The sequence below is a fragment of the Ovis canadensis genome, chromosome 3, assembly GCF_042477335.2.
Source record: "Ovis canadensis isolate MfBH-ARS-UI-01 breed Bighorn chromosome 3, ARS-UI_OviCan_v2, whole genome shotgun sequence".
NCBI classification, from domain to species: domain Eukaryota; kingdom Metazoa; phylum Chordata; class Mammalia; order Artiodactyla; family Bovidae; genus Ovis; species Ovis canadensis.
In genome coordinates this window covers 155,857,851-155,882,097 of record NC_091247.1, presented here as the reverse complement: position 1 = coordinate 155,882,097, position 24,247 = coordinate 155,857,851, and the positions used below count along the sequence as shown (strand labels likewise).

Here is a 24,247-nt window from a genome sequence, read left to right as displayed (position 1 = left end):
AGGAATTTAGGATGCTTGAAATGAAGCATTATTTCAGATTATAATGTGGTATTTCAAAATACATTCAGAAAGCAGACCTGGTGTGGGTCATTTATTCATTATATGAGGATTAAAATTCTTGCCTTAGAAACAGTTTATTTTTTTTTAAGCAGGGTTAATAGTTTCAGAGAATTCAAATTTGGAATTTGCATGCAGAAAATTAAAAATTTTGAGGCTCTAACAAGAATATTTTATGAGACTGATATTCTTGGGGTGGGGGTTTGGTTTCTTAGTGTTTTGTTTAAGAGAATTTAAGGTAGATAACTTCAGCCAGTACTAGTGAACAAGCATTTTGAAACTGTGACAGAGGAAAACATCTTAGAAATTCTGACTGTTTTCCATAGAGATTTGTTTCTCCTCATTTGTCTTTTTTAAAAAAGAAAGGAGTTGTTCTAGCCATTGCTTTCAAATTCTGTTTTATCGTAAGTTGTGCTCAGAGGGAATAGCCCCAGTGACCTTAGCTATAGTTTCGAATACACCTCTTCAGAATTCTCTTTATCACAGATGATTGATATTCTGAGTTTAAGATCAAGATAAATCTGAAGCAAAAAACTCCACCAAACCTATAGGGAGAGAGTGCATATTGTCTTTGTTAAAGTTGTAGACAGGGATACTAAAAATTCTAAATTTGTCTTTCAAAAATCTTGATTGATTTTTTTTTTCCCCTTAAGTTTCCCATTTGAAGATGGAAAAGATAGTTACCAACAGTCTGCAATACAAGATTGTTCTCTGGACAAATGTTATCATGGCTCAAAAGAATATTGGGTGTTGGACACTGAAATCCTGTTGTGTATTCTAAATTGCTTCAGTCATGTTCCATTCTTTACAACCACATGGACTGTAGCCCACCAGGCTCCTCTGTCAATGGGATTCTCTAGGCAAGAATACTGGAGTGGGTTGCCATGCCCTCCTCCAGAAATCTTCCTGTCCCAGGGATTGAGCCGCATCTCTTACGTCTCCTGCATTGGCAGCCAGGTTCTTTACCACTAGCGCCATCTTGGAAGCCCCCAAAATTCTGTTACTTGATTTTAATTATGTCTGGTTTATAGGAAAGCATAAAGAAAAAGATATTTTAAACATCCTTTCATTAGTGTTAGTTGATAGTCTTCATTGATTGTGTGGTATTTCATTGATTCCAAGGGACATTTTCCAGTTTTATTCACTGAAATTTGGGTGTATCTTATAACCAGTGGCATGCTGTAGTTTGACACCTTCTGTTTCTTGGTGGGATACAAAATAGCAGTCTTAAAATCAGTTGTGTCTCGGTTTTGATGAAAATGGTATATATCTTTGTTGGTATTAGAAGTAATAACAGTGATAATATTTGCAGTCACCATTCCTGAAGATCACTTTTTTGGTAACCTCTTAAACATGACCAAGAATTGGAATGTAAGCAGAAGAGTCTTCTGATGCTTAGAATTGCCATTAAGAAGCTTGTGAAGTGATGACTATGTTCTTGAACATAAAATGTGTGGTCTCTGTGTAGAGGGCCTTTTTTTGCACCTGTTCCTAATAGGCACGGGTGTCTGATTACAGAGTCTAGGATTTGAAAGAATAAACTTAACAAAGAAATGTGTATACGTGTTTATTAAGTGACAGCTCTAGGACATGCTAACTATCAACTGAGAGTGAAGGTGCCCATAAATAAAGAATTAAAATCTGTTTTTAAAAAACAACCCCAAACCTAGACAGAAAGCCTGACACACAAATTGCCCCGATTATAGCTTTAAAGAGATTCTTTATCAAAATTCAGTCTATTTGATTCCACTGGCACTTCCCTTTAAGGGACAGATGTATTTTATTTTGATTGTTGTTTAAACATTTAAACATTTGTTGTTGATTAAAATTTCCCCTCTTATGGCTGAATGAGATTGTCAGAATATATTTTACTCTGAAGATACTGAAAATTTTTGTGATACTCGCCTCTCAGACTTCCAAAATAGGATTTGATTCTGCTATCCTGATGGTCTCTGTCCATGTTGCTGAATAGCGTCAGAGTACCATTTTTAGATCTTTGGGCTAAAGACTGGTCATAGATTGTTGGAAGGTCTTAGGAAAGAATAAGTAGAAAAATATAGAGGACACACTGTCATCCTGAAGTATTTCTAGAAGTTCTCACTGGGAAGTTGTGCATGTCCAACTGCATTTTTGTTTGGAATAAATCCAGGGTATGTATCCTATAAATTCCTGGTATTAGGGGTTCTTTTGTGACACTCCCCTGAGACATGAATTCTGAGCATAACATTGCTTACTGTGAGCACCTTTGGCCTAAGAGTAGATGTTAAGCTCTGTGGATTGGCAGGTTTCCAGCATTTACTAATTAGGTATTGCCTACTTAGATTCTCCTGGCAATCTTTCTTGCCACTGTTTATTCACACTCTGCCCTGACCTGTTTGGTATATCTTCTGCCTTTGGGCTCTGCTTAGACATTTGTAGCTTTTCTTTCTGAAGGAGCCTTTAATAAGGTATTGGTTTATATATTTTTTAGTTAACTATTTATTGTTAATTATAAAAGCAGGTCACATACTATAGAAAATATGAAGAGAAAAATGCTTTTCATCTTACTACTGAGTGAGCCAGTGTTAACATTTTAATGTCTTTAGTCTGGTCTTTTTCCCCCTGGGTTTATGTATTTTGTTTAGGGGTGATGGAGAGAAAAGTAAGTGTAAGTGTTGTTTTTTAAAATGTGAATACTCTCAAACTTATTACTGGGTGTGCAAGGTGATTTTTAAAATACAGCTTTTTTATTTTTTTTTAGAACAATTTTAGAATCACAAAAAAGTTGCAAAGATAGTACAGTGATTCTCATATATCTTTTACTCAGTTTTCCCTAATGTTAATCTTATATAACTTAGGTATACTTGTCAAAACTAAGGAATTAACACTGGTATAAAACTATAAACTACAGACTTTATTTGGATTTTTCCAGTTTTCTACTAATGTCCTTCTCTGTTCCAAGATTCAGTCCAGAACACCATATTGCATTTTAAAAGAAAGATTTTCTTTTTTATTTTTGAAGATATTGCTTGGGGTGGTGCACGGGGATGATCCAGAGGGATGATGTGGGGTGGGAGGTGGGAGGGGGGTTCATGTTTGGGAGCTCATGTACACCCGTGGTGGATTCATGTCAATGTATGCCAAAACCAATACAGTATTGTAAAGTAAAATAAGTAAAAATAAAAATTTAAAATAAAAAAATAAATAAAAGTTAAAAAAAAGTATAAAATGAATTATCAAGCCTATTTCTTTAGATAATTTGTTTGGACTGAGACAGACACAGAAAGTCATGAGTGACCTATTTATGAAGCAGTTTGTTTTGAGGCTTTTTTTTTTTTTTTTTACAGTTGCTTGGCATTTGGTTCAGTATATTTTGAGCAAATTGAATATGTGTGTATGCTTTACATACATGCAATCAATATTTAGATTTTTAATAAGTCTAGTAACTAGTATGATAACCACCTGGGTTTGAAAATACAGGTTTATGGTATATTCCTCTTACATACCTGTGTATTCAGTTTTGAAAACTGTCTTTTTTTTTTACTTTTCTGTTATTCTTCATTAATATTTATTTAGTTCTAGGTAAAGCATATGACCAACCTAGATAGCATATTCAAAAGCAGAGACATTACTTTGCCCACTAAGGTCCGTCTAGTCAAGGCTATGGTATTTCCTGTGGTCATGTATTATGTGAGAGTTGGACTGTGAAGAAGGCTGAGTGCTGAAGAATTGATGCTTTCGAACTGTGGTGTTGGAGAAGACTCCTGAGAGTCCCTTGGATTGCAGGGAGATCCAGCCAGTCCATTCTGAAGGAGATCAGCCCGGGGATTTCTTTGGAAGGAATGATGCTAAAGCTGAAACTCCAGTACTTTGGCCACCTCATGCGAAGAGTTGACTCATTGGAAAAGACTCTGATGCTGGGAGGGATTGGGGGCAGGAGGAGAAGGGGACGACAGAGGATGAGATGGCTGGATGGTGTCACCAACTCTATGGACATGAGTCTGAGTGAACTCCAGGAGTTGATGATGGACAGGGAGGCCTGGCGTGCTGCGATTCTTGGAGTTGCAAAGAGTCAGACCTGACTGAGCAACTGAACTGAACTGAACTGAAAGCATATTATGTTTTCAGTGTGTCTGCCCTCTGATGCCCTCTTGCAACACCTACTGTCTCCTTTGGATTTCTCTTACCTTGGACATGGTGTTTCTCTTCATGGCTGCTCAAGCAAAGCACAGCCACTGCTCCTTACCTATACGAGGTCGCCCCTCCTGACCTCGGGCATGGGGTAGCTCCTCTCGGCCACTCCTGCACAGTTGCAGCCTGGCACTCTCCATTGCCGCCCCTCACCTTGGGCTTGGGGTAGCTCCTCTCGCCCGTGCTTCTGCACGGTGTGTCACAGCCATCGTAGCAAATCTGATCACACGGACCACAGTCTTGTCTAACTCAATGAAACTAAAACTAAGCCATGCCCTGTGGGGCCACCCAAGACAGATGGGTCATGGGGGAGAGGTCTGAAGAATGTGTCCATTGGAGAAGGGAATGGCAACCACTTCAGTATTCTTGCCTTGAGAATCCCATGAACAGTATGAAAAGGCAAAATGATAGGATACTGAAAGAGGAACTCCCCAGGTTGTTAGGTGCCCATTATGCTACAGGAAATCAGTGGAGAAAAACTCCAGAAAGAATGAAGGGATGGAACCAAAGCAAAAACAGTACCCAGTTGTGGATGTGACTGATGACAGAAGCAAGGTCCAATGCTGTAAAGAGAAATATTGCATAGGAACCTGGAATGTTAGGTCCATGAATCAAGGCAAATTGGAAGTGGGCAAACAGGAGATGGCAAGAGTGAACGTCGACATTTTAGGAATCAGCGAACTAAAATGTACTGGAATGAGTGAATTTAACTCAGATGACCATTATATCTACTACTGTGGGCAGAAATCCCTTAGAAGAAGTGGAGTAGCCATCATGGTCAACAAAAGAGTCCGAAATGCAGTACTTGGATTCAGTCTCAAAAACAACAGAATGATCTCTGTTCGTTTCCAAGGCAAATTGTTCAGTATCACAGTGATCCAAGTCTATGCCCCAACCAGTAATGCTGAAGAAGCTGAAGTTGAATGGTTCTATGAAGACCTACAAGACCTTTTAGAGCTAACACCCCCAAAAGATGTCCTTTTTATTATAGGGGACTGGAATGCAAAAGTAGGAAGTCAAGAAACACCTGGAGTAACAGGCAAATTTGGCCTTGGAATACAGAATAAAGCAGGGCAAAGGCTAATAGAGTTTTGCCAAGAGAATGCACTGGTCATAGCAAACACCCTCTTCCAACAACACAAGACATGGACATCACCAAATGGTCAACAGCGAAATCAGGTTGATTATATTCTTTGCAGCCAAAGATGGAGAAGCTCTATACAGCCAGCAAAAACAAGACCGGGAGCTGACTGTGGCTCAGATCATGAACTCATTGCCAAATTCAGACTTAAATTGAAGAAAGTAGGGAAATCCACTAGACCATTCTGGTATGACCTAAGTCATATCCCTTATGATTATGCAGTGGAAGTGAGAAATAGATTTAAGGGACTAGATCTCATAGAGTACCTGATGAACTATGGATGGAGGTTTGTGACATTGTACAGGAGACAGGGATCAAGACCATTCCCATGGAAAAGAAATGCAAAAAAGCAAAATGGGTGTCTGGGGAGGCCTTACAAATAGCTGCAAAAAGAAGAGAAGCAAAAAGCAAAGGAGAAAAGGAAAGATATAAGCATCTGAATGCAGAGTTCCAAAGAATACAAGGAGAGATAAGAAAGCCTTTGTCAGCGATCAATGCAAAGAAATATAGGAAAACAACAGGATGGGAAAGACTAGAGATCTCTTCAAGAAAATTAGAGATACCAAGGGAACATTTCATGTAAAGATGGGCTCGATAAAGGACAGAAATGGTCTGGACCTAACAGAAGCAGAAGATATTAAGAAGAGGTGTCAAGAATACACAGAAGAACTGTACAAAAAAGATCTTCATGCCCCAGATAATCACAATGGTGTGATCACTCACCTAGAGCCAGACATCCTGGAATGTGAAGTCAGGTGGGCCTTAGGAAGCATCACTACAAACAAAGCTAGTGGAGGTGATGGAGTTCCAGTGGAGCTATTTCAAATCCTGAAAGATGATGCTCTGAATGTACTGCATTCAATATGCCAGTAAATTTGGAAAACTCAGCAGTGGCCACAGGACTGGAAAAGATCAGTTTTAATTCGAATCCCAAAGAAAGGCAGTGCCAAGAATGCTCAAACCACTGCACAATTGCACTCATCTCACATGCTAGTAAAGTAATGCTCAAAATTCTCCAAGCCAGGCTTCAGCAATACATGAACCGTGAACTTCCACATGTTCAAGCTGGTTTCAGAAAAGGCAGAGGAACCAGAGATCAAATTGCCAACATCCACTGGATCATGGAAAAAGCAAGAGAGTTCCAGAAAAACATCTATTTCTGCTTTATTGACTATTCCAAAGCCTTTGACTGTGTGGATCACAACAAACTGTGTAAAATTCTGAAAGAGATGGGAATACCAGACCACCTGACCTGCCTCTTGAGAAACCTGTATGCAGGTCAGGAAGCAACAGTTAGAACTGGACATGGAACAACAGACTGGTTCCAAATAGGAAAAGGAGTACGTCGAGGCTGTATATTGTCACCCTGCTTATTTAACTTATATGCAGAGTACATCATGAGAAACACTGGGCTGGAAGAAGCACAAGCTGGAGTCAAGATTGGCAGGAGAAACATCAATAACCTCAGATATGCAGATGACACCACGCTTATGGCAGAAAGTGAAGAGGAACTAAAAAGCTTCTTGATGAAAGTGAAAGAGGAGAGTGAAAAAGTTGGCTTAAAACTCAATGTTCAGAAAACTAAGATCACGGCATCTGGTCCCATCACTTCATGGGAAATAGATGGGGAAACAGTGGAAACAGTGTCCTACTTCATTTTTTGGGGGCTGCAAAATCACTGCAGATGATGATTGCAGACATGAAATTAAAAGACACTTACTCCTTGGAAGAAAAGTTATGACCAACCTGGATAGCATATTCAAAAGCAGAGACATTTCTTTCCCAGCAAAGGTCCATCTAGTCAAGGCTATGGGTTTTCCAGTCGTCATGTATGGATGTGAGAGTTGGACTGTGAAGAAAGCTGAACGCCGAAGAATTGATGCTTTTGAATTGTGGTGCTGGAGAAGACTGTTGAGAGTCCCTTGGACTGCAGGGAGATCCAACCAGTCCATCCTAAAAGAGATCAGTCCTGGGTGTTCATTGGAAGTACTGATGCTGAAGCTGAAACTCCAATAGTTTGGCCACCTCATGCAAAGAGTTGACTCATTGGAAAGACCCTTTTGCTGGGAGGGATTGAGTGCAGGAGGAGAAGGGGACGACAGAGGATGAGATGGCTGGATAACATCATCAAGTTTGGGTGAACTCCAGGAGTAGGTGATGGACAGGGAGGCCTGTCATCCTGCGATTCGTGGGGTCGCAGAGTCTGACATGACAGTGACTGAACTGAACTGAAAGGACGTTATATAAAAAGTGAAGATTCCTATAGATTTTCATGTATGTCTTGTATTGTTATGTTGATACTTGTGAAAGTGAAAGTCACTCAGTCGTGTCTGACTCTTTGTTACCACATGGACTATGCAGGTACAGCCCATGGAATTGTCCAGGTCAGAATACTGGAGTGGGTATACGTTCCCTTCTCCAGGGGATCTTCCCAAGCCAGGGGTCGAACCCAGGTCTCTCACATTGCAGACACATTCTTTACCGTCTGAGCCACCAGATTGGATTGATAGTGAATAATTTATATATTTCTTTAACATGAAATTGAAGTACGAGTGGTTTGTGTTTAGTGTTTTGTTGTTTTAAAGAACAAGCCATAAAGCCAAATGCTTTTAAAGAACTATTAGTTCTGTCATAGTAGGGAAAAGATTATAAAGTTCATATTTGAACTTTACCTCTTATTGTTGGTCAGTTTAGTAAAATTTCCTAAGTTAAATATTTATTATATAGCATTCAGTCCCTGCTAGGGGGTAGTATCTACTAATAAATTTATAAACTAGAGGTTTATTATAAGGATCAAGCAGTCATTGGTTTAATTTGACAGAGTTGTGCAAATTGATATGTAGAAATAATCACTGATTTGAAGAACACCCACACGGTATTCTGTTATAAATACAGAAAATTGAATGTACTGTCTCTGTGAGATCCGATATACATAATCATCCCATTTTTCAGAGTTATGAGAAATACTTTCTGGAGAACGCCTATACTCTTTTTGCTGCTACCTTTCAATCGTATATCTTCTTTCTGTTGCACAGTCTGTGAATTTTTAGTGTAGAGAGCTACGTGATCTGTTGAACAGATTTGTTCCCCTTGATGTTGCTGGAGAACAGTGTTTGATTTTCTGGTACATATTTTTATACTACAACAGAAGACTTAAACTAAGACTTTCTTTGGGAGTTCCTGAGGCTGATATTAATTTTCCTGTGATTCAAGGTGCTGGGATTGTTGCCATTGGAACTGATTACAGTATTGGATTAGCTAAGGCAGAGTGTGACTCATGTACTGGGTTTGCACATCTGTAGGCGTGTTTCTATATCTTGGGGCAGAGATTATGGGCACCTAGATTTAATTGTGTAAATTTCATCACCAGTGTTTTTGAGTTTAAGTATGTTCCAAGATTATAGATGATTCTAGGATTGAATTATGACTGGTATTATTAAAGATAGAGGTTGTGTTTTGTATCATAAGCCATTTTAGTACTTTTTTCTCAGTATTTGCTAAACACACAGACATACACACAATTCTTGACTGACGGTAATATGGATGGTAGATAAAGATACACATACAGATTCTTGGATTTCTATCCTAAATCCAAATGCATGATTGAAAGTGATTTTGTCAAATTCAGTGTGTTAAAGTGGGTAACATTTTCCAGAAATGAAATGGGGAGAATCTGATGTTCAGGTCATGATCTTACAGTGACAGTCACTGCAGGTCTGGATACTGTTGGAAGTATGTTTATGTTTAAAGACAGATGCTGTGACTTTCTGGCTAGACCTAAGGCAATTTAGTAGCACACCATTAATTTTATTCTTAGGAATTAGATATTCTCATTGTATTTATTCTAGACTTTATTCTTCTATAGGAAATTATTTTGGTAGAATTTACAGTTTAAGATTGTAAGGGAAAATGTGAATTGTCCTCAGCAGTACAAACTGGCACTTCATGAAATGGCATGAGCCCACCGTCCTGTCTCCTATTATTTCCCATGCATACCCTACATTCCAACTAAAAGGAGCTATTTGCTTTTGGAGGCTGTCCTGTTCTTTTAGGTTGGTGCAAACGTAATTGCGGTTTCGGACCATGAATTTTAAATCATTATAACTAGACTCAAACACATCTTTATTAATTAAAATAGGAACAATTACAGTCAACACATTTTTGTCAATGAGAAATAAGTTTATTTATTCCTGTAGTGTAAAAATCTGTGTTTTGGGATTCGGCAAACTCTTGGAAAACATTTTCTGCATCCCGCTTATTGTGGAAGCATTTTCCCTGCAAAAGTTGTTGAGATGCTTAAAGAAACGGTTGTCCATTGGCAGGAAAGGTCAGGTGAATATGGTAGATGAGGCAAAACTTGGAAGCCCAATTTGTTCAACTTTTGAAGTGCTGGTTGTGCAATGTGCAATTGGGTGTTGTCGTGAAGAATTGGGCCCTTTCAGCCGACCAATGCCGGCTGCAGGCATTGCAGTTTTTACTTCTAAATGACAATTATTATTATTATTTTTTGATTTCCAGTGAGCTCACGAGGCACTCACTTACTGGGCTTTTTTACCTTTCCAGTTTGCTCCAAATGCCAAATGACCATAGAACGGTCAACATTCAGTTCTTCAGTAGCTTCTCGTTTAGTTGTAGGAGGATCAGCTTTGATGATGGCTCTCAATTGGTCGTTATCAACTTCTGATGGCCAGCCACTGTGCTTGTTTCCTTTACAAAACTTCTTGAACCACCACTGCACTGCATGTTTGTTAGCAGTTCCTGAGCCAAATGCATTGTTGATGTTGCAAGTTGTTCACAGTGCTTTACAACCCATTTTGAACTCAAATAACAAAATCTCTCAAATTTGCTTTTCGTTTAACATCATTTCCATAGTCTAAAATACATAGCATGTGATAAGTCACTAACAACAAAACATAAAGTGAGAAATGCACGTTAGAATAATGTGTACTATAACCACATTTATTTAAAAATGTATTCTAATAGCAACTGGCAAATTTCAGCAATGCAAAACTGCAGTTACTTTTTACTAACTTAATAGTATGCACTCTTCTTAATTTGGATTGCCCTTGCCCTAGCAAACTCCTATCTCTCTTCTGGGACTTGACTTAGTGGCTCCATGATCACTTCTGCCTTTCCTTCTGCTCTGAGTTAAATGTTCACATGGCACGGTTGCATGGATCTGTAACTCTGCCCTGTATTCCTTTCCTTGTCTGCCTCCCTAACTAAAGAGTATATTTCTTAGAATCAGGGAATACGTATATCATCTTTATTTCCTTAACATTTAACTCGGTGCCTGGCAAAGAGAATTGGTGCTCAGAAAATACTTGTTTGATACTTTATTGTATAGATGGAAAAGTGAACTCATTTTTATTGATAGCTGTTTACAATCATTTTTATTTACTAAGTAACTTCTTGTTACCTTAATTAAAAAAACTATGTCTAAAATAAGAAATAAATGTTTCTTTATTAATATTTTAGATTTATCCTTAGTAAAATCAGTCTCTGGCTGTTCAAATATGTATAGGCATGTACTTCATCTTTTTTGACAGTCCTGGTTTTACTTGTCTCGTACAGAGAAGACTGAAATGAGAGGAATCTGATTTAAGTTGCAATATAAGGAATTTAGATTAAACATAGGAGTTTCTAGAAAATAAAGTACTAGATATTGAAGTGATTTTTAAGTAATGTAATTGACTTTTTTGAGAGTTAGAAAAGGGAATGGTTCACCAGCATTTCCCTTAGTAGAATAAAAAACCTGAAGAAAATTTAGAGTTATGCAGATACAACCATATTCATGTATAGATGCTTAAAAATACTTGAGAACTTTTTTGTTTTACTGTATACATGTATATTTTAAAATTTCAGCTAACCAAGGAAACTGTGTTGGATGTATCCTTACTTTTTACAGAATGGCTCTGGTTTAGTGACTAGCAGAATGTACTGAGAATCTCCTTCCTTAACTTTTTTTTAAAATTTCTCTTTATTAATGTAAATTTTTAAAAAAATCCTTAACAATGTTAAGAATAAACAGAAAACTAAGGTATATCAGTACAGAAAAAAAGAGGGACTTCCCTGGTGGTCCAGTGGCAAAGTCTTCATGCTCCCAAATGCAGGGGGCCCAGGTTCAACTAGAACCCACCTGTGACAAGTAAAAGATCCCACACACTGCAGCTAAGACCCAGCACAGCCGAATAAGTAAGTAGATATTAAAAGAAATAAAAATGATAGCAAATAAAAGACCTACCCAGTAGTTTAAAAACAGTCAACCAGACCACCGACACAAAGAATACGGTTTTTTAATGCTGTTCTGATTGTCTTAATGTAATTATCAATAAGTAAGACAGTTAGCTGTGCCCAAAATACGGTTATATTGTTATGCTTCCAACTATAGATATTCTGTCATGGCTGTACTTGAACATAACTACTGCAGTAAAAGCCAAGTTCACCCTCCATGCTAGTGAACCTAAAGAGCAAATATATCTTGCTGAGCAACAAATGTATAATCATGCTAATGAATAGAGTTCAGTGTTCTCTTTCCCTGTCATTCTGCAAGAATTTATATTGAAATCATTTAAGACAGCTTTACTAGTTATTACTGTAACTTCTGTTACAAGGATGGTGCTTAAATTCTGGGCTTTTGTGTCTACAGTGCAAAAGGCTCCTTTGTGATATGAGACAGGATTTTACATGTAGTGGTGATGTAATAATGACTGTCTTTTTAAGCACTGTATATTTTTCTAATGTCTTTATAGCCAGAATTTATTTGGTTTTCAAAATAACTTTGTGAAATAGGTGTCCTAATCTTATGAATAAGAAATTTTAGGCATAGAAATTTTGACTGAGTGCCAAAGGCATACAATATTGTGTTATAATAAATTATTATTATTATTTCAGAAGCTATCATTTACTACATGCTTACTATATGCTGAGCTCTATTTTAAGCTATTTACATATATTAATTAGAACCTGGACTTTGTAGTTAGATCTGGCTTCAATTCTGGCCTTTCCTCTTATCAGTTGTTAACCTTGGCAAAGCCACCTAGCCTCTTCAAGCCATGGTTTCCTTATTTGCTTCACAGAAATAATGGCAGTACCTACCTCACAGGGTGGTCCTATGGAGTGAGATAATCCAAGTGAATCTATGTCTGGTATAAAGTCAGTCAGTCAGTCAGTCGGTTCAGTCGCTCAGTCGTGTCCGACTCTTTGCGACCCCATGAATCGCAGCGCAACAGGCCTCCCTGTCCATCACCAACTCCCGGAATTCACCCAAACTCGTGTCCATCGAGTCGGTGATGCCATCCAGCCATCTCATCCTCTGTTGTCCCCTTCTCCTCCTGCCCCCAATCCCTCCCAGCATCAGAATCTTTTCCAATGAGTCAACTCTTCGCATGAGGTGGCCAAAGTATTGGAGTTTCAGCTTTAGCATCATTCCTTCCAAAGAAATCCCAGGGCTGATCTCCTTCAGAATGGATTGGTTGGATCTCCTTGCAGTCCAAGGGACTCTCAAGAGTCTTCTCCAACACCACAGTTCAAAAGCATCAATTCTTCGGTGCTCAGCCTTCTTCACAGTCCAACTCTCACATCCATACATGACCACTGGAAAAACCAGAGCCTTGACTAGATGGACCTTTGTTGGCAAAGTAATGTCTCTGCTTTTCAATATGCTATCTAGGTTGGTCATAACTTTCCTTCCAAGGAGTAAGCGTCTTTTAATTTCATGGCTGCAATCACCATCTGCAGTGATTTTGGAGACCCAAAAAATAGTCTGATACTGTTTCCACTGTTTCCTAATATATTTGCCATGGAGTAATGAGTCCATTCTAAAGGAGATCAGTCCTGGATGTTCTTTGGAAGGACTGATGCTAAAGCTGAAACTCCCAGTACTTTGGCCACTTCATGCAAAGAATTGACTCATTGGAAAAGACTCTGATGCTGGGAGGGATTGGGGGCAGGAGGAGAAGGGGACGACAGAGGATGAGATGGCTGGATGGCATCACCAACTCAATGGATGTGAGTTTGGGTGAACTCCGGGAGTTGGTGATGGACAGGGAAGCCTGGTGTGCTGCCATTCATGGGGTCACAAAGAGTTGGACATGACTGAGTGACTGAATTGAACTGAATGGGACCAGATGCCATGATCTTAGGTTTTGAATGGTGAGCTTTAGGCCAGCTTTTTCACTCTCCTCTTTCACTTTCATCAGGCTTTTTAGTTCCTCTTCACTTTCTGCCATAAGGGTGGTGTCATCTGCATATCTCAGGTTATTGATATTTCTCCCGGCAATCTTGATTCCAGCTTGTGCTTCTTCCAGCCCAGTGTTTCTCATGATGTACTCTGCATATAAGTTAAATAAGCAGGGTGACAATATACAGCCTCGACGTACTCCTTTTCCTATTTGGAACCAGTCCGTTGTTCCATGTCCAGTTCTAACTGTTGCTTCCTGACCTGCATACAGGTTTCTCAAGAGGCAGGTCAGGTGGTCTGGTATTCCCATCTCTTTCAGAATTTTACACAGTTTGTTGTGATCCACACAGTCAAAGGCTTTGGCATAGTCAATAAAGCAGAAATAGATGTTTTTCTGGAACTCTCTTGCTTTTTCCATGATCCAGTGGGTTTTGGCAATTTGATCTCTGGTTCCTCTGCCTTTTCTAAAACCAGCTTGAACATGTGGAAGTTCACGGTTCATGTATTGCTGAAGCCTGGCTTGGAGAATTTTGAGCATTACTTTACTAGCACGTGAGATGAGTGCAATTGTGCGGTAGTTTGAGCATTCTTTGGCACTGCCTTTCTTTGGAATTGGAATGAAAACTGACCTTTTCCAGTCCCGTTGCCACTGCTGAGTTGTCCAAATTTGCTGGCATATTGAGTGCAGAACTTTCACAGCATCATGTTTCAGGATTTGAAATAGCTCAACTGGAATTCCATCACTTCCACTAGCTTTGTTCGTACTGATGCTTTCAAAGGCCCCCTTGACTTCACATTCCAGGATGTCTGGCTCTAGGTGAGGTATAAAGTAGGGGCTTTAAAACCAGTTTATTTAAAAAGCATGTTAGTGGAGTGTATTTAGTGTAACTTTTAGCTCTTTGATAATTTTTCTGGTAACATCATTGTATTCCCCTTGAGTATATGTGTGTGTGTGTGTAAACACATATAGAACTATTCTATAGAAAAACATCCATGTTACAAGATTATAGCTCTGTTTAGTAGCTAAGCTACTTACTACCTCCCAATCACCTTTCAGTTCTAAGCCTTCTGCTAGTCAGAAGAAACCAAAGAAGATATCTGTGGCATCCACGTTCCAAAGTCAAAGGCAAGATACCCTCTGTCTACTCAGTGTGTTCATTCCAGGAGTGCTGTGTTATATCACTTGTTTGGAACTCAGAATGTATTTTTTTTATAGGGCGCTTCCCAGGTGGCGCCCTTTGTAAAGAACCCGCCTGCCAGTGCAGGAGACGTAAGAGACATGGGTTCATTCCCTGAGTCGGGAAGATCCCCTGGAGGAGGGCATGGCAACCACTCTAGTATTCTTGCCTGGAGAATTCAACAGACAAAGGAGCCTGGCGGGCTACAGTAGTCCATAGGGTTGGGGAGGGTTGGACACAACTGAAGCAACTTTGCACAGTGCACAGCACAGCACATCCTTTTATATGAGGCGCATAAAGTCATTTAATTCCTGATATGCTGTGCATTTGCACTGAAAAGCATTACAAAGCGAGCAAAAAAGTCACAATATTTGGCACTGCTAGTAAAGTAATTTAAAACACTGAAGCTAAGTAATATTGGTCCCCGAGAAGAGCCCTAGGGAGGATTCTGGGAAGCTAGAGTAGGAAGCATCAGGAATCTGTCTCCCCACCTAGATAGGAGAATCTGATGCAACTGTTTTGGAACTATGGAACTATTGAAGGCTGCCAGGAAATGGCTCAGATGTAAAATTGTAGCCATCCTCTTTTGCCGCCTTTGTGCAGCTTTTCATACAGCTTTCAGAGACAGAGTAGGCAAAAAGTACCTTCTTCTCCAAATATCAGCAATCTGTAATTAGGTCAGAGATTGTTGCTTCTAGTCACAGAGGTGTAGACAAAGGTGAGCATCTACTGTTGTTGCACATACCTCATTGTTGCAAGCCCCTCCCCCTCCCTCCTAAAGTGATATCCAGAAAATTTAAAGGAGTGGCACCCTTAAAAGATCTAACAGTCCCATTCCCGGGCATGTATCCAGAGAAAACTACATCAAAAGGATACATGCACCTCAATGTTCATAGCAGCACTGTTTACTATAACCAAGATGTGGAAGCAGCCTAAATATCCATTGACAGATGAATGGATAAAGAAGATGTCGTGTGTATATATACAGTGGAATACTGTTAGCCATAAAAGGAATGAAACAATACCATTTGCAACATCATGAAATTCTGGAGCTGAAAAGTACAGTAACTAAAATGGAAACTTTAGTAAAAGAATTCAAAGGCAGACTTGAGAAAGGCTGAACAAAGATTTAAGATTCCCAAGGAAAACATTAGAAAAAACCAAACAGCCTGAGGGACCTATGGGACACTGTCAGACAGACCAATGTACATTCTGTGGAAGTCCTAAAAAGAAAGGAGCAGAGAGAACATTTGAAGAAATAATGATTGAAAACTTCCCAAAGTTGATAAAAGACATGAACATAAACATCCAAGGAGCTCATTTCACTCCAAGAAAGATTAAGTCAAAGAGACATAGAACAAGACACATTATAATCAACCTTCCAAAAGACAAAGGCCAGAAATCTTGAAAACAGTGGGAAGAAGACAATTGTCACATACTACAAGGGATTCTCAATAAGATTAGTAGCAGGTAGCTCATCAGAAACTATGGAGGCCAGACGGGAGTGGGCTGATATATTCACAGGGTGCCAAAAGAAAAGTCTACCCATGAAAAATCCTGTTACCTAGCAAAACTGTCCTTCAAAAGTGAGTGAGAAATTAGGATATTCCCAAGTAAACAAAAGCTGAGGAAGTTCATTACCTCTAGACTTGCCTTGCAAGAAATGCAGAAGAAAGTTCCACCAGGTGAAACAAAATGACCCTGGACAGCAACTTGAAGTTGTAAGGAGAGATAGAAATCTCAATGAAGGTAAATACAGAGGGAATTATAAAAGCTACTTCTATTGTAACAAAGATTTATAACTATACTTTTAATTTTCTACATGATTTAAAAGTTAATACATTTAAAGGAAAAAATTATTAGCCTAAAAGCTCATATTGTTTTATCTTTGGTTTGTAATTATTTTCTATGTAATTTAAGAGATCAGTGCATTTAATTATTAGTTTACATTTTGGGGTACATGGTGTATAAAGATGTAATTTTGTGACATCAGAACTGAAAGGAGTGGGGATCGAGTTGTAATGGAGTAGAGTCTTTGTATGTTATTGAAGTTAAACTGGTGTAAATCCAAGTAGAACTGTTATTCCTTTAGTATGTTAAATGTAGTCCCCATGGTCACCACAAAGAAAATAGCTATAGAATATACACAAAAGGAACTGAGAAAGGAATTTAAACATTTTACTACAGCTTAACACAAAGAAGCTTAAAGCATATAGAAAGCAAACAGTAATATGATAGAAGTAATACCTGGTGGCTCAGCAGTAACGAATCCAGCTGCCAGTCCAGGAGCCACGAGTTTGCTCCCTGGGTTGGGTAGAGCCCCTGGAAAAGAAAATGGTTACCCACTCCAGTATTCTTGCCTGGGAAATCCCACGCACAGAGGAGCATGGCAGGCTACAGTCCACAGGTTCGCAAAAGAGTCTTGGACACAACATAGTGACTAAACAGCAACAATAACAAAGCTCTCCTTATCAGTATTAAAAGACAGATTGGCAGAATAGATAAAAACATGATCCAACTATACTGTCTATAATAGACTCATGTGAGATTCAGTGACAAAAAAATTGCAAAAATGGAAAAGATATACATGCATTTAGTAACCAAAAGGAGGGCAGGTGTGGCTGTATTAGTATGAAACAAAGTAGACTTTAAATTTTAAAAGGTTACAAGAGACAAACATATTATATAGTGATAAAATGTTCAGTAGGGCAAGAATAGTGGAACATTTTCCAGGGTAGACTGGGATGTTAGGCCACAAATTAAGTCTCAAAAGATTTTCAAAGATAAATATTATACAAAGTATCATCTTCAATTAGAAAAGGATGAAGTTAGAAATCAGTGACAGAAAGAAAGCTGGAAAATTCACTAAATTGTGGAAGTTAAACAACATACTTTTAAACAACAAATCAAAGAAGAAATCACAAAGGGAATTAGAAAATATTTAGAGGCAAAAGAAGATGAAAACACAACATGCCAACACTTAACAGGACACAATGGAAGCAGTGCTAAGGGGGGTTTGGGTAGTTATAAATGCTTATGTTAAAAATATAAAAAGATCTATAGCTTTATAGCTTAAGGAAATAGAAAAAGGGTAAACTAAAAGCAAAACTAGCAGAAGGAAGGAAATAATAAAGATTAAAGGAGAGAGAAATGAGATAGAGAATAGAAAAACAAAGTCTGTGAACCAAAAGTTTGATTTTTAAAAACATCAACAAAACAGACAAGTTTTTGGCTGGATGGGCTAAGAAAAAAGGAAGAAAGACTCAGGTTACTAAAACCAGAAGTGAAACTGGTGACATCACTATCAATTCTACTGAAATAAAAAGGATTATGAGAGAGTAATATGAACAGTTATATGCCAACAAATTGAAGAAACTAAATGAACAGGACAAATTCCTAGAAATAGAAAACCTACAAGGCTAAATCACAAAGAAATACAAAATCTGAATAGACATATAAGGTAAGGAGATTGAATCAATAATAATAAAAAAAGTCTCTCACGTAGGAAAGCCCTGGCTTCACCAGTGAAGTCTACCAGTTAAAGAACTACTGTCAGGTGAAGGCGGTGGGCGCTTGCGGTTGGTCCCTGGTCAGCCGCAATCCGTGTCCATCCGTACTTCGCAAGCTCACGCAGACCCATCCAAGGTTGTCATGCCCGAGAACGTAGCACCCCGGACCGGGCCGGCTGTCGGGGCTGCCGGTGGCCGCGGGAAGAGCGCCTGTCAGGCCCAGATCCGCTTCAGCAACATCTCCGCAGCCAAAGCTGTTGCTGATGCTATTAGAACAAGCCTCGGACCAAAAGGAATGGATAAAATGATTCAAGATGGAAAAGGTGATGTGACCATTACAAATGATGGTGCCACCATTCTGAAACAAATGCAGGTGTTACATCCAGCAGCCAGAATGCTGGTGGAGCTGTCCAAGGCTCAGGATATAGAAGCAGGAGATGGCACCACATCAGTGGTCATTATTGCTGGCTCTCTCTTGGACTCCTGTACCAAGCTTCTTCAGAAAGGGATTCATCCCACCATCATTTCTGAGTCATTCCAGAAGGCTTTGGAAAAGGTCATTGAAATCTTGACTGACATGTCTCGACCTGTGGAACTGAGTGACAGAGAAACTTTGTTAAATAGTGCAGCCACTTCATTGAACTCAAAGATTGTGTCTCAGTATTCAAGTCTGCTTTCTCCAATGAGTGTAGATGCAGTGATGAAAGTGATTGACCCAGCCACAGCTACTAGTGTAGATCTTAGAGATATTAAAATAGTTAAGAAGCTTGGTGGGACAATTGATGACTGTGAGTTGGTGGAAGGTCTGGTTCTTACTCAAAAGGTAGCAAATTCTGGCATAACCAGAGTTGAAAAGGCTAAAATTGGGCTTATTCAGTTCTGCTTATCTGCTCCCAAAACAGATATGGACAATCAAATAGTGGTTTCTGACTATGTTCAAATGGATCAAGTGCTAAGAGAAGAGAGAGCTTATATTCTAAATTTAGTGAAGCAAATTAAAAAAACAGGATGTAATGTTCTTCTCATACAGAAGTCTATTCTAAGAGATGCTCCTAGTGATCTTGCATTACATTTCCTGAACAAAATGAAGATTATGGTGATAAAAGATATTGAAAGAGAAGACATTGAATTCATTTGTAAGACGACTGGAACCAAACCAGTTGCTCATGTTGACCAGTTCACTGCTGACATGCTGGGATCTGCTGAGTTAGCTGAGGAAGTCAGCTTAAATGGTTCTGGCAAACTGATCAAGATTACAGGTTGTGCGAGCCCTAGAAAAACCGTTACAATTGTTGTTCGTGGTTCTAACAAATTGGTGATTGAAGAAGCTGAGCGCTCCATCCATGATGCTCTCTGTGTTATTTGCTGTTTAGTGAAGAAGAGAGCTCTTATTGCAGGAGGTGGTGCTCCAGAAATAGAGTTGGCCCTACGGTTAACTGAATACTCACGAACATTGAGTGGTATGGAATCCTACTGCATTCGTGCTTTTGCAGATGCTGTGGAAGTCATTCCATCTACACTAGCTGAAAATGCTGGCCTGAATCCCATTTCTACTGTAACAGAACTAAGAAACTGGCATGCCCAGGGAGAAAAAACTACAGGCATTAAAGTCCGAAAGGGTGGTATTTCCAACATACTGGAGGAACTGGATGTCCAGCCTCTGTTGGTTTCAGTCAGTGCACTGACTCTAGCAACTGAAACTGTCCGGAGCATTCTGAAAATTGATGATGTGGTAAACACTCGGTAATCTGGTTAACATGGTCTGACTGGCACCAGCGTGGCCACTGATGGTGCAGCTGGAGTGGAAGAGCACCTTGGCATTCCTTGTTGTTTGGAAGATTGTTTCTTTTATGAATTTCTGGGCCTGGTCTTCCAGTTGGCATTTGCTTGAAATTGTATTGACACAGTTTAATGAAAATATTAAATACATGGTTTCAAAAAAAAAAAGAACTACTGTCAGTCCTCAAACTTTTCTGAAATATTGAAGAGGAGAGAACACTTTGCAATTCATTCTGTGAGGCCAGGATTACCCTGATAACAATTCCAGATGAAGATGTTACAGGAAAACTACAGGCCAGTATCTCTTATAAACATTGAGAAATGTCCAAGATGCTAGGAAACTAAATTCAGTCACATAATAAAAAGATTATATACCTTGTCAGAGTGTGATTTATTCTTGGAATGCAAGGATAGTACAACATAATGCATCACATTACAAGAATGAAGGGGGAAAAAAAATACCATCTCAATTAATGCAAAGAAAGCACTTGACAAAATTCAGCACCTTTTCATATAAAAGCATTTAAAAAACTAGGAATAGAAGGAAACCACCTCAACATAATGAAAGCTATATATGAAAAATCCACAGTGGACATCATTCTCAATAGTAAAAGACTGAAAGCTTTTCCCTCAAGATCAGGAAGTAGGCAATGATGCCCACTCTTCATGACTTTTATTTAACATAGTATTGGAAGTTCTAGCCAGAGCGAAGTCATCCAAGTTGAGAGAAAAGAAGTAAAACAATCTTTGTTTGCAGGTGAGATGATCTTATATGTGGAAAACCCTAAAGATTCCACACAAAAAGTACTTTCAGAAATAATAAATGAATCCAGGGTACAAAGTCAACATGTAAACATTAGTTGCATTTCTATACATTTGCAGTGAATAATCTAAAAAATTACAAAAACAGTTCTTTTTACAGTGGCATCAAAAGAAATAGGATACTCAGGAATTAGCCAAGGAGATAGAACACACACAAAACTACAGAATACTGCTTATAGAGGACATAAAAACACATCCCATATTCATGGATTAGAAGACACAATATTGTTAAAACATTAGTCCCATCCAAAGAGATTTACAGATTCAGTGCAATCCCTGTCAAAATTCCAATGATTTCCACCCCGCCCCACCCCACCCCCCACCCCCAAATAGGAAAGCCTATCCTGAAATTCATATGGAATCTTGGAACCCTGGATAGCCAAAACAACCTTAAAACTGGATGACTCACACTTCTTGATTTCTAAACTTACTACAAAGCCACGTAGTAAAAAAAGTGTGGTACTGGCATAAATACAGACATAGACCAGTGGAATAGAATAGAGAACCCAGAAATAAACCCTCACATGTCTGGTCAAATAAGTTTTGAAAAGTGTACTAAGACCATTCAGTGGGGAAGCGAGTCTTCAACAAATGCTTCTGGGACAATTGGATATCCACATGCAAAAGAATGAACTTGGACCTTTACCTAACACCTATACAAACATTAAGTCAAACTGGATCAAAGACCTAAATGTAAGACATAAAACAGTGAGATTCTTAGAAGACAACATAGGGCAGAAGCTTCATGACATTGGTTTCAGCAGTGCTTTCCTGGATATGACACCAAAAGCATGGGCACCAAAGCAAAAGTAGACAAACTGGGCTTAATGAGAAATACATTTGTTAACCTCAAACAATATGTAACAGAGTGAAAAGGACAACCCAAAGAATGTGAGAAGATATTTGCAAATCATATATTTCATAAGGGATTAATATCCTGAATATATTGAGAACTTACACTAAAAGTCAGCAAAAAGAACAGACAGCCTGTTTAAAAAATGTTCAAAGGACTTGAATAGACATTTCTCTAAAGAAGATACACTGTGGAGAGCAGTATGGAAGTTTCTCAAAAAAGTAAAAATAGAACTGCTATATGATCCAGCCATACCACTTGTGGGTATATATCCAAAATAATTGAAAGCAGGGTCTTGAAGAGATATTTGTGCATCCATGTTCATAGCACCATTATTCACAATAGCCAGATGGTAGATAAATGTCCACAAATGGATGAATTAGCAAGTTTTTATTCAGTGGAATATTATTCAGTCTTGGAAAGGAATTCTGGGCAGAAGATCTAAACAGACATTTCTCCAAAGAAGACATACAGATGACCAAGAGGCATGTGAAAAGATGTTCAGTATTGCTCATTATTAAAGAAATGCAAATCAGAACTACAGTGAGATATCACTTCACACAAGCCAGAATGGCTATCATCAAAAAATCCACAAACAGTGAATGCTAGAGGTTGTGGAGGGAAGGGAACCCTCCTACACTGTTGCTAGGAACGTAAATTGGTACAGCTACTATGGAGAACAGTATGGAGGTTCCTTAAAAAACTAAAAGTAGAACTACATGTGACCTAGCAGTCCCACTACTGGACACATACCATGAGAAAATAATTCAGAAAGATACATGCATCCCAGTGTTCATTGCAGCACTATGAACAATAGCCAGGACGTAGAAGCAGCCTGTGTCCACTGACAGAGCAATGGATGAAGATGCGGTACCTATACACAATGGAGTATTACTCAGCCATTAAAAAGAATGAAATGATGCCATTTGCAGCAACATGGGTGGACCTCAAGATTGTTGTACTGAGTGAAGACAGAGAAATATTGTATGACATCCCTGACATATGTGATCCAAAAAGAAATGATATAAATGAACTTAGTTACAAAACAGAAACAGACTTACAGACTTAGAGAATGAACTTATGGTTGCTGGGAGGAAGGGATAGTTAAGGAGTTTGGGATGGACTTGTACACCCTGGTATATTTAAAATGGGTAACCAATAAGGACCTACTGTATAGCACAAAGTACTCTGCTCAGTGGTGTGTGGCAGCCTGGATGGGAGGGGAGTTTGGGGGAGCAAGAATGCATGTATATGTGTAGCTTGAGTCCTTTTTCAGTTTACCTGAAACTATCAGAGCATTGTTAATTGGCTATACCTCAATGCAAAATAAGTTTTTTTTTAAAAAGGAAAGGAACTCTGACACATATTACAGCATGGATGAACCATGAAGACAAGATGCTAAGTGAGATAAGGCAGGCACAAAAAGATAATACTGTACAATCTCATGTCATGCCAATGGATGTGAGTTTGAGCAAACTCTGGAGATAGTGAAGGACAGGTAAAGCCTGGAGTGCTGCACTCTGTGGGCTCACAAAGAGCTGGACATGACTGAGCAACTGAACTGAACTGTAGTCTTACATGATGTGTTCAGTCAAACTCATGAAAACAGAAGGTAGAATGGTGGTTGCTAGTGTTTGGGTGGAGGGGAAAGGAGTTGTTTTTTAATGGGTGTAGAGTTTCAAGAGTTCTTGAGATTGGTTTTATAGTAGTGAATATATTTAACACTACTAAACTGTACCCTTAAAAATGGGTAAGATGGTAAATTTTATGTTATGTGTATTTTCCCACAATTTAAAAAATTAGAAATAAAAGAAAAAAGATCTGAAGGTGAGAATATAAATTTTCCAGAGTTTCTCACAGAGGATTTTTAATATTATCAAGAGCTTTATAGATTTGCACACTGGTTCTTTTGTATGTTTAACTTCCTTTTAGAACTTAGGACTTTTCCTTGATATTGGAATACATCTCTTAATCATGTTCACTATGAATAAACTCTTTTCAGGATAGGGGTTGCGGGATGCTTATGAGTGGATCAAGTAAAAAGGGAGAGTTTTTTTTTTTTTTCTTAGTTAATTGGCTAAAATCTCTTACAGAGCTGGACAAACATCACATAAGAGGAACGATTTATGGTAGAATTAGCTGGACAGTTTTATAAGCTAGAGGTAAAGCATGATGTATGTTAAACTTCTGGAGGGGAGAAAAAACTGCTAAGGAAAAGACAGTTAGTTGCTGCCCACCCTAATGTAGGGTGTGGCAGCAGCTCACAAGTGGTGAGCAAACTCCTACCTGAACCACTAATTTTATGTATAGGTTAGAAGTCCAGCATGAAAAATTTTGTTTGTGTGTGGGTTCATGGTTTTGGCAATGTTCATTTTGGGTATCAGTCATATTTGTTAATATATAGATTAAAATGAGGCTTTGTAAAACCCCTAACCTAAATAGTATAGCTATTCAGTAAATGCTAGTGCTCATGTTTGAATTTGATTTTTTTCATGTGTTGTAAAAAGTGAATAAATTAACCAGAATTTTTTCAAAAGTTACATTGTAATCTCTTGA

At 38.7% G+C, this 24,247-nt stretch overlaps 1 protein-coding gene and 1 pseudogene across 3 annotated transcripts in view; both read left to right on the top strand.

Annotated features, from left to right (window-relative positions):
• FRS2 (fibroblast growth factor receptor substrate 2) overlaps positions 1–24,247 on the top strand; it is a 110,656-nt gene that overhangs the window by 68,977 nt on the left and 17,432 nt on the right. The window lies entirely within an intron of this gene.
• Positions 16,753–20,187, top strand: LOC138437404 (T-complex protein 1 subunit delta pseudogene; annotated as a pseudogene).